Source organism: Pan paniscus, chromosome 6, assembly GCF_029289425.2.
Source record: "Pan paniscus chromosome 6, NHGRI_mPanPan1-v2.0_pri, whole genome shotgun sequence".
Lineage (NCBI taxonomy): Eukaryota > Metazoa > Chordata > Mammalia > Primates > Hominidae > Pan > Pan paniscus.
Genome location: NC_073255.2, coordinates 39,094,107 through 39,105,745, shown reverse-complemented (window position 1 = coordinate 39,105,745; position 11,639 = coordinate 39,094,107). Strand labels below are relative to the sequence as shown.

At 41.3% G+C, this 11,639-nt stretch overlaps 1 non-coding gene across 1 annotated transcript; it reads left to right on the top strand.

The window, feature by feature from the left end:
- Positions 1-6,205: 6,205 nt before the first annotated feature.
- LOC112440654 (U6 spliceosomal RNA) lies at positions 6,206-6,308 on the top strand. The gene has a single exon (XR_003028663.1). It is a non-coding gene; the product is annotated as a U6 spliceosomal RNA (small nuclear RNA).
- Positions 6,309-11,639: the final 5,331 nt, after the last annotated feature.

Below are 11,639 nucleotides of genomic sequence, written 5' to 3'. Positions count from 1 at the left end.
TTTATTCTTAAAAAGGTGGTTGGAGCTAAAGGCATAGTCAAGGTTAATGCTCCTTTTCCTTTATTCCAAATCAGATAGCGTTTAGGCTGTTTTTCATCAAATATAAAAACCCAGCCCAGTTCATGGCTTGTTCGGCAGCAACCCTGAGACGCTTTACAGCCCTAGACCCTAAAAGGTCAAAAGGCCATCTTATTCTTAATATACATTTTATTACCCAATCTGCTCCCGACATTAAATAAAACTCCAAAAATTGGAATCTGGCCCTCAAACCCCACAACAGGACTTAATTAACCTCACCTTCAAGGTGTACAATAATAAAAAAAAGTTGCAATTCCTTGCCTCCACTGTGAGACAAACCCCAGCCACATCTCCAGCACACAAGAACTTTCAAACGCCTGAACCGCAGCAGCCAGGCGTTCCTCCAGAACCTCCTCCCCCAGGAGCTTGCTACAAGTGCCAGAAATCTGACCACCAGGCCAAGGAATACCTGAAGCCCAGGATTCCTCCTAAGCCGTGTCCCATCTGTGCAGGACCCCACGGAAATCGGACTGTTCAACTCACCTGGCAGCCACTCCCAGAACCCCTGGAACTCTGGCCCAAGGCTCTCTGACTGACTCCTTCTCGGCTTAGCGGCTGAAGACTGACGCTGCCCAATCACCTCGAAAGCCCCTTTAACTCCTTTTAATTATCCCCACCTGCCCAATTCCCTTATTAGGCCGAGACACTTTAAATTATCTGCTTCCCTGACTATTCCTGGACTACAGCCGCATCTCATTGCTGCCTTTCTTCCCAATCCAAAGCCTCCTTTGCGTCCTCCTCTTGTATTCCCCCACCTTAACCCACAAGTATAAGATACTTCTACTCCTTCCTTGGTGACCGATCATGCACCCCTTACCATCTCATTAAAACCTAATCACCCTTACCCCGCTCAATGCCAATATCCCATCCCACAGCATGCTTTAAAAGGATTAAAGCCTGTTATTACTCGTCTGCTACAGCATGGCCTTTTAAAGCCTATAAACTCTCCTTACAATTCCTCCATTTTACCTCTCCTAAAACCAGACAAGGCTTACAAGTTAGTTCAGAATCTGTGCCTTATCAACCAAATTGTTTTGCCTATCCACCCCCAGGTGCCAAACCCATATACTCTCCTATCCTCAATACCTCTCTCTACTACCCATTATTCTGTTCTGGATCTCAAACATGCTTACTTTACTATTCCTTTGCACCCTTCATCCCAGCCTCTCTTTGCCTTCACTTAGACTGACCCTGACACCCATTAGGCTCTGCAAATTACCTGGGCTGTACTGCCGCAAGGCTTCTCAGACAGCCCCCATTACTTCAGTCAAGCCCAAATTTCATCCTCATCTGTTACCTATCTCGGCATAATTCTCATAAAAACACACGTGCTCTCCCTGCTGATCATGTCCAATTAATCTCCCAAACCTCAATCCCTTACAAAAGAACAATTCCTTTCCTTCCTAGGCATGGTTAGTGTGGTCAGAATTCTTATGCAAGAGCCAGGACCACACCGTGTAGCCTTTCTGTCCAAACAACTTGACCTTACTGTTTTAGCCTAGCCCTCATGTCTGCATGCAGCAGCTGCCGCTGCTTTAATACTCTTAGAGGCCCTAAAAATCACAAACTATGCTCAACTCACTCTCTACATTTCTCATAACTTCCAAAATCTATTTTCTTCCTCATACCTGACGCATATACTTTCTGCTCCCCGGCTCCTTCAGCTGTACTCACTCTTTAAGTCCCACAATTACCATTGTTCCTGGCCCAGACTTCAATCTGGCTTCCCACGTTATTCCTGATACCACACCTGACCCCCATGACTGTATCTCTCTGATCCACCTGATATTCACCCCATTTCCCCATATTTCCTTCTTTCCTGTTCCTCACCCTGATCACGCTTGATGGCAGTTCCATCAGGCCTAATCGCCACACACCAGCAAAGGCAGGCTATGCTATAGTACAAGCCACTATCCCGCCTCTCAGAACCTCTCATTTCCTTTCCATCGTGGAAATCTATCCTCAAGGAAATAACTTCTCAGTGTTCCATCTGCTATTCTACTACTCCTCAGGGATTATTCAGGCCCCCTCCCTTCCCTACACATCAAGCTCGAGAATTTGCCCCCACCCAGGACTGGCAAATTAGCTTTACTCAACATGTCCCGAGTCAGGAAACTAAAATACCTCTTAGTCTAAATAGACACTTTCACTGAATAAGTAAAGGCCTTTCCTACAGGCTCTGAGAAGGCCACCACAGTCATTTCTTCCCTTCTGTCAGACATAATTCCTCAGTTTAGGCTTCCCACCTCTATACAGTCTGATAACAGACCAGCCTTTATTAGTTAAATCAGCCAAGCAGTTTTTCAGGCTCTTAGTATTCAGTGAAACCTTTATATCCCTTACGGTCCTCAGTCTTCAGGAAAAGTAGAACAGACTAAAGGTCTTTTAAAAACACACCTCACCAAGCTCAGCCACCAACTTAAAAAGGACTGGACAATACTTTTACCACTTTCACTTCTCAGAATTCAGGCCTGTCCTCAGAATGCTACAAGGTACAGCCCATTTAAGCTCCTGTATAGACGCTCTTTTTTATTAGGCCCCAGTCTCATTCGACACCAGACCAACTTAGACTGTGCCCCAAAAAAACTTGTCATCCCTACTATCTTTTATCTAGTCATACTCCTATTCACCGTTCTCAACTACTTATACATGCCCTGCTCTTGTTTACACTGCCGGTTTACACCGTTTCTCCAAGCCATCACAGCTGATATCTCCTGGTGCTATCCCCAAACTGCCACTCTAAACTCTTGAAGTAAATAAATAATCTTTGCTGGCAGGACTATGCTGAATCCCTTAGGCACTCTCTAATCAGATGTCCTATGTCCTCCCAATTCTTAGACCTTTTATACCTGTTTTTCTCCTTCTCTTATTTCATTTAGTTTCTCAATTCATCCAAAACCGTATCCAGGCCATCACCAATCATTCTATACGACAAATGTTTCTTCTAACATCCCCACAATATCACCCCTTACCACAAGACCTCCCTTCAGCTTAATCTCTCCCACTCTAGCTTCCCACATCGCCCCAATCCCGCTTGAAGCAGCCCTGAGAAACATCGCCCCTTCTCCATACCACCCCCCCAAAATTTTCGCTGCCCCAATACTTCAACACTATTTTGTTTTATTTGTCTTATTAATATAAGAAAGCAGGAATGTCAGGCCTCTGAGCCCAGGCCAGGCCATCGCATCCCCTGTGACTTGCACGTATACATCCAGGTGGCCTAAAGTAACTGAAGATCCACAAAAGAGGTAAAAACAGCCTTAACTGATGACATTCCACCATTGTGATTTGTTCCTGCCCCACCCTAACTGATCAATGTACTCTGTAATTTCCCCCACCCATAAGAAGGTTTTTTGTAATTCTGTCCACCCTTGAGAATGTACTTTGTGAGATCCACCCCTGCCCACCAGAGAACAACCCCCTTTGACTATAATTTTCCATTACCTTCCCAAATCCTATAAAATGGCCCCGCCCCTATCTCCCTTTGCTGACTCTCTTTTCGGACTCAGCCCACCTGCACCCGGGTGAAATAAACAGCCATGTTGCTCACACAAAGCCTGTTTGGTGGTCTCTTCACACGGATGCGCATGAAAGAAACCAAACCATTCTTGCACATGAGCAAAGATAGATGAAGTGATGCCATGGATGGATGCCTGCCCAAAGCACCTACCTTGCCTTACAAACTCAGTAGGTGTGGGAGAAGACACATGGGACACAAGGCTTTTTAGTAGGATTAACACATAGGACAATAAGAGTAAGCAAAGATATACTGGAAGCATACTGAAATACCTTATATTTGTGCTAGGTTTTTTTATGTCACGAAGTTCTTTTGTGGAAGCTATAACTGACATTTTCCATATGAGTAAACTGAGGTTTAGAGAGATTTCTAATTTAACCAACAGTGCACAGGCTGGAAAAGAGATCTGTACCCAGGACTTGACACCAAGTTGAATGCTCTTTCCATTCTGTTGCCTTCTTTCTTAATCCAACGGAGTCTGCGGTAGAGGAGAACTGGGGCATTATTCAAGGGATTTGCACTAACACAGCCAAAGATACTTGCTGTGGAGTTTATGCAATCGTAAGTCAGGAAGTCTCAATCTGTACATCCAGAAATGTACTGAGGCAGGCAGGGCACGAGAAAGAATCATCTGTGTGTTCTACCCTGAGGATAGCATGCGGGTAGGAAAGGGAAAGGAAGGAATTACACGTTTATTGAGCACCAACATGTACCAGACACTGAGCTAGGTATTCACATGTTATTGATTTTATTCCCACCCTAAGTAGTAGGTCTTATAGGTCTTATTTTATAGTGGAGGGAACTGAAGATCAGAGAAGTTGAGAAACATTCCAAGAATTACCTAGCTAGAGGGCAGTGGACCCAGGATTTAAAATGAGTGGGACTGACGTCTAAACCTCTGCTTTCCTTTATACCATATTGCCTCACAACGTGCATGCATATTTAAGCTTTACGGATTGCAAAATGCTTTCACCTACCTAATTTCTCTTGACCTGAAGCACAGGGCCCACAGTTGGACCCCAGTCTTGGTAGAAGGAAAATCTGGCAGGGAAAGGAGAAGGTGCCGGTCCCTTCTAAAACCAGAATCGGAGTTTCCTTTGTTGAAGAGAGAAGCAAACTGTGTCATTTTACCAGGTTTCATCTTCTCTGTTATACTTCACGACATGCTCTGTATGTAAGCAGTACTTGTCAAGCACAGATTTCAGAGTTTATTACAAACAGCGGGCTGGGTCTTGCACTAAAGACAGAACATCTCTTATTAAAGCACGGTATATCATTTTCTCTTCAGACCATGAGGACTGAACCGAGCCCAATTACAAAACGGTATCCCTGAAAGCAAAATGCCAGTGAGTATACAGTTGGAGATTGCTTTCTTCTGGGCAGGGTCAGGGAAAATAATCATGACCCAGCATGGAAATGTTAATTTACTAAATACCCATGAATAGGCAAAGAGAGAACTTCTTGTCTTCTGGCTCCAAATCCCCCCTCCACCCCTTCCCCTTATCTCTTACCCACATGGTATATTGTGTTCATTAAGAAAACAAAACAGAGTAATGAGTCAGTGATCTTCATAGATTAGATAAACAAATAGATGTTTTCCTAAAGCATTGGGCTAACTTATACTAGCTGTTGTTGCAATCTCAAAATATCAATGGCCTAAAACAATCAAAAATTTATTTCTCACTCATATCAAATGTGGATCACATAAAGCTTTTTAGTTGGTGTTTTCCCCACATAGTGACTCGGGCATCCAGGTTTCTTCCACTTTGTGGCTCCTTCTTTTGGATTCTAATTTGCCCTGAACTTTATCCCTTGGGCTTTGTGGGAAGAAGGTGGGAGGTTCATTGTGGGGAGACACACTAGTACACTAGTACGTAACTACCTTAGCCCAGCAGTAAGAAAGTCAGAACTTCTGCTTAAATTTTACTGTCTGGAACACAACACATGGCAAGCCTAGCAGGCAGGAAGGTTAGAATATGTTGAGAGGCACTGCATAAGAAGTCTTCACTCCCTCTCCAAGGGACACAATAGAGAAACCCACCAGTCCCTGCATTCAGCTCAAGCCCAGGATTTGTGGCAATGTCTGGTTCTTTTTTGCAGACCAAGACATAGCTCCTCTTGGTCTGGCAATCTAGGAACAAAATGACAAATTATTGGCCCCTCTCTGCCACCCCCTCACCTGCTGGAGCAGGGAAAGGATTACTGCACCATAATTTTCATTCAAAAAATGGAAAGCAATGATGCTACAGCTCTTGGTCCATCACAGTTAAGGAATTACTCTGGGCAGACATATGAAGAGTTTCTATTGGGGAGACAGTGTCCTTGATTGTGTTCTGATTCCAATCTGTGCTGGAAGTCCATTGTCCACCAAACTCAGGGGTCCTTGGATCCTTCTGGGAGGAGCCTCCTTGTCCATTATTCTTCTTCTCCATGTCTAAAGTGGGGGTTGGGGAACAAGCCCTCATTTGGGGGCCATAGTTTTTGAGGCCTGCTTCCTGCTTATGAATGTTTGGAGGTCCAAGATGGATGTAAGTCTTCAACAATTGGAGGCTGCTCAGGCTTGCAGTTTCTCTAGCAATATGGTTTCCTCAAAAACTTAGTAGACAGTGGTTGCTTTGGCAGCATATAAACTAAAATTGGAACCATACAGAGAAGATTAACATGGCTCTTGAGCAAGGATGACATGCAAATTCATGAAGCATTTAATATTTTTTAATAATAAAAATTTAGTAGATTTATAATTGATTTGCTTCCAGTGATTCCCCTCCCACTTCATTACTGTGCCCTGTGTCAGTAGCCAGACCTAAAATGCTTTCCTGGACATGGGCTTTTTACAGGGTGAACACACTTCCTGATTTAACCAGAGATAAGGGGTTCCCTAGAACCTGGGGCTTTCAGTTTATTGGTCAGCCTACTTTTTCATGTCCACATATTTCTACTTTTCCTTCATCCCATACTTCTCCCTCTCTCAATCTCATGGCTGCTACCTTGAGGCTATCTGGAGCAATCCATGGGAAGACCACACCTTGCAAAATATTAATAGGTTTACTATTATTATTAAACTGGTTACTATTTATTAATAGTTTGAGAGATAACATTACTCAAGCATTTCTAAACTTTATCTTTTGTTATTTGGCTTTTCTAACACTGGCAAATTTCTAAACCTTCTCTATTACTATTCTCTTTCATTTCTGCTTGTTCATCTACCAATTCTTCTGGAGCTCATCTTTCTAGAATCTTACCTTGTTAACTGCAGCCCATAATAGCCAATGCAGATTACCACTATGAATAGCTAAAATGCTTTCTAACCATGTCTAGAGTCAGAAGACATGTGACTCACCCCCTCAGTTATCACAGACAACAATTTTCTTTTGCCTCTCTGTGTGGCAAGAATCATGGTCTTTCTGGCCTCTGGTTTGGTTTTCTTGCTTGTGACCATTTAACTATTCAGCTGATGGCTCCTATTTTGGGGATGTTTATGGCAGCATTCCACTTAAACACATCAATTTCTACCTTTGTTAGAGTAGAGAAGGCAAACAGCCATATCGGACACTCCCCAAATCTCAGTTACTTAATAATTTTCTTCCTCATTCATGTCATGGACTGATGCTGGTCAAATGATTGTTCCCCAAGTGCTGGCTCAGAGATTCAGATCTCTTCCACTATGTCATTTCACCACCTTGGATTCAAACAGTCAGTGTACAGTGGGAGACAGGATGCAGGAGGCACAGCAGGCACTTAACTGCATCCACTTTAAAGGGACACACATTCCTTCAGCTCAGATTCCATTGGCCAGACAATAGCAAAAGAAGCCAGAATGTAGTGGGGACATGAATATCAAAAATCATACATGGAGTCTCCTCTCCTCCTATAGCACAATGAGATGGGCCTTGGCTCTGTCTACTCCTGAGGTTCAGACCTCTACTCTCTCCCTACTTTCCATGATGAAGAATTCCTTTTTCTCATTCATAATTGCTACTATTATTCCCCATCCCTCAGTGCTCCTCTTAGCCAATTATACCTGTGGAGTAGGTATAATTGTCTGTCTGCTTAGGTCCTCCTTCCTTAGATACATCAATGATGATATTATAAGGCCTTTCTATTTTAGAGGATCTCTACTAATCACTAAAAATCACAGAAGACATCACAGAAGCAGCCATGTGCAGACAAAGTCTTGGGAGCCTTAAAAATGTCTACAAGCTTGATCCTGGTCCATAGCTCTTCACTTAACATTGAAGCTGACTATTGGGAAGCTCCCTGGACTTGGACTCTGAACTATTGTTCACGAAGGAAGATGCTATCAGATTTCTTCCTTTTCAATATGAAAGGTGTATAAAAGCAGAGCTTTAAATGACTGCCAGAGAACTCCCTTGAGCAGCTTTTGCATGAGTATGTAACACAATGCTGCTTTAACAAATGGATTCCAATCTGCTGCCCATGGTGATAATAGCTCACTGAGCTGAGCTGAGCTTTTTCTATCCTCCAGGCATCCTCCTAAGTGTTTTACATTTTTAAACCTATTTAATATTCATAGAACTGTCTATGTTATAAACTATTATTATCCCACTTCACAGATTTTTTAAAATGAGGCACAGAAATGATAAGCAGCTTGCCCAAGTTCATATAGCTGGTAAGTTGGTAGAAGTAGAAGCGATATCCTACTGCAGAGTCCATACTTATAACCATGTAACAAGCTGCCATAATATCAGTGCAAAACTTTTAAAAATGGGAGGATTAATTTCCCTTCATACTTCTTTTCTTGGCCAGTTTGAAGAAAAGGGGATTATCCATCATGCTTGGGTCTGCTGCTTTCTCAAAAATAACTTAAATAGTCTTTCCTCTGAGGTCACCTCTCAAATCTGAAAGCATCTATACTTCTTTAGCTCTTATAAAATTTCAAATTAAATAACTTTTATATGCATATTTATTTTATACCTGCTTCTACATTAGACCAACACTTCCCAATACTGGTCAAAGTGTGATCCTCAAGCTAGGTACAAAACACTCATCTGGGTGCTCTTTAAAATGCCAATCCTTGGGTCCCACTACAGATTTACTGAGTCAGAATCTTCAGGAACTGGATTCAGGAAATTATTATTTAAGCAATGCCATAGGTGATTCTTAGGCACACTAAAATCTGATTATTACTGCTTTAGACAAGTGTTTCTGAAATGTGGTCCACAAACCAGCAGCAAGAGCATCACCTGGAAACTTGCTAGAAATTCAAACTCTTCAGCCCCACACAGAACTACTGAATCAGTAACTCATGGGATATGGCCCAGCATTCTGTGTTTTACCAAGCTTCCAGGTGATTCTGACAGGCTAAAGGATGAGAACAACTGCTCTAGACCATAATGACCTCAAACAGGTTTGTTTTCTTCCTGTATCACCAGCACCTGGCTAGCTCAATATCCAACATATAGTAGATAATAAATATTTGCTAAAGAATATGGATAATGAATAATCAGTTAAAATGGAACGCTAAGGAAATAATCCTACAACAGGAAAAAATCCTAGTATTGTGAGTCATCATGGATTTGTTCTGAAATCATCTACATCTGTCTACTTGGATCATACAGTGGAAAGATGCTTGCTTCTTACTCTCTCTCTCTCTCTCTCATTCTCTCTTTGCTCTTGCTAATAGCAGGTTAATGGATTCATCTGGACCATCAGTCATAAGTTAGTATCTTTCTGCAATTTAGATAATAGCGCCTTGCCTTTTTTTTTAATTTGATGGAGTGTGAGGAATATGGAAAGTTAATATGAAATTAATTTTATAAATCATTCACAAATTTGAAAAGCCTGGGGTCACTGCATGTGCAAAAATTCCTGTAACACAAAATGATATCTGATTTAGAAACAGATTAAATCCTTACATAGCATTAGGCAGTAGGGGGGAAAAAGGACATAGGTTTAAAATACTAGTTCAAGCCTATAATATACAATATGCCAAAATATTACATATATAGTGTGGGTATATACATACACACAAACAAGACACTAAACATTTATTTTATATATGCAATATGTGCATATGTATGTGTATATGTGGATAGATAGACACACAAAAATGTTTTGTAAAAATAAATGAGCACATCTTGATCAGGTACAATATGGAGTAGATGAAGTTCAACCTATTCTTCTCACTAATTACAGTAAAAATCCCTGGACATTATATGTAAAGCAAACATAAGAAGACTGATAAGTAGAGAGAAAATGGCAGAACACATGGGGACCTTGACAGCTGAGGAAATACATGGTACCAGAAATCCCATCACCAGTGGAAAGTAACCAGGAACTTCCCCCACTCCTGGGGTGGTAATGGAGGCCCAAAGGAGAACCTGAACTTTCACCACACCTGGCAGGAACAAAGGGAGACAGACCTCTTTCTCCACCTGTCTAGTGTCAGAGGAAGACTTCTAAAACAGAATATTTAAATAAGATCAACAATCTTGTAACATAATAGCCAAGATGTCCAGAATACAATAGGAAATCACTTTCACACTAAGAACAAGAAAAATCCCAACTTGAATGACAAAAGACAATTAACAGATGACAACACTAAGATTATACAGAAGTTAACATTATCTCACAAGGATTTTAAAGCAGCCATCATAAAAAATGCTTAATGAGTAATTACAAACACACTTGAAACAAATGCAAAAGAATAAGATCTCAGCAAATAAAGGGAAGATATAAAAAAGAACCAAATGAACAATTTAGAATTAAATAATACAGCAACCAAATTACAAAACCTCAATGGGTAGATTCAACAGCAGAATAAAGAGGGCAGAAGAAGAATCAGTAAACTGCAAAATAGAACAATAAAAATTACCTAATCTAATAACAAAGAGAAAATAGCTGGAATAAAATTAACAAAGACTCAGAAATCTGTGGTCTATAAAAAGGATCTAATATTTTTTTCATTAGAGTTCCAGAAAAAATAGAAAACAGAAGGGGATGAAAACAATATTCAAAGAAATGACCAAACATTTCTCCAATTTGGTGTCTTACTCTGTTTTGTGTTGATGTAACAGAAATGCAAACTTGATACTGGGTAATTTACAAAGAACAGAATTTATTTCTTACAGTTCTAGAGGTTGAGAAGTCCAAGATCAAGTCCAGGATCTGGTGATGGCCTTCTTACTGTGTCCTCACAAAGCAAAACGCAGAAGGGCACAAGAGAACAAATGTATTCCCATAAGCCCTTTTTGTAGTAGCATTAATCCATTTATGAGGGTAGAGCCCTCATTACCTAAACACTGCTCAGAAGGTCCCACTTTCCAACACTATTGCACTGAAAATTAAGTTTCCAACACGTGAATTCTGAGGGACACATTCAGACTATAGTGTTTGATAATGACATAAATGTAGATGTAAAAAGCTGACTCATCTCAGTTAGGATAAATCCAAAGAATTACACAGCAAGATACACTATAGTTAAATTTCTGAAAACTAGACTACAGGGGAAAATCAACTCAAATGACAGCAGATTTGTCATCAGAAGTGAATAAGAGAAAGTGACACAATAATTTGCAGGTATTTAAAGAGCTGTTAACCCAAAATTCCATATCCAGCAAAATTATTCTTCAGACATGAAGGAGAAATCAAGACATTCTCAAATGAAGGAAAACTAAGAGAATTTGTCACTACAGACCTACTGGGGAAAAAAATGGTACCAGGAAATTCTTGAAACAGAAAGGAAAGGGTAAAAGAAGTAATCTAGAAACATCATACAAGAATAAAAACACAATGGCAGGGCCCAGCACAGTGGCTCACTCCTGTAATCCCAGCACTTTGGGAGGCCGAGGCAGGTGGATCACCTGGGGTCAGGAGTTAGAGACCAGCCTGCCCAACATAGTGAAACCCCATGTCTACCAGAAATACAAAAAATTAGCCGGGTGTGGTGGCAGGTGCCTGTAATTCCAGCTACATGGAAGGCTGAGGCAGGAGAATCGCTTGAACCCAGGAGGCAGAGGTTGCAGTAAGCAGAGATTGTGCTGTTGCACTCCAGCCTGGGCAACAAGGGTGAGACACCTTCTCA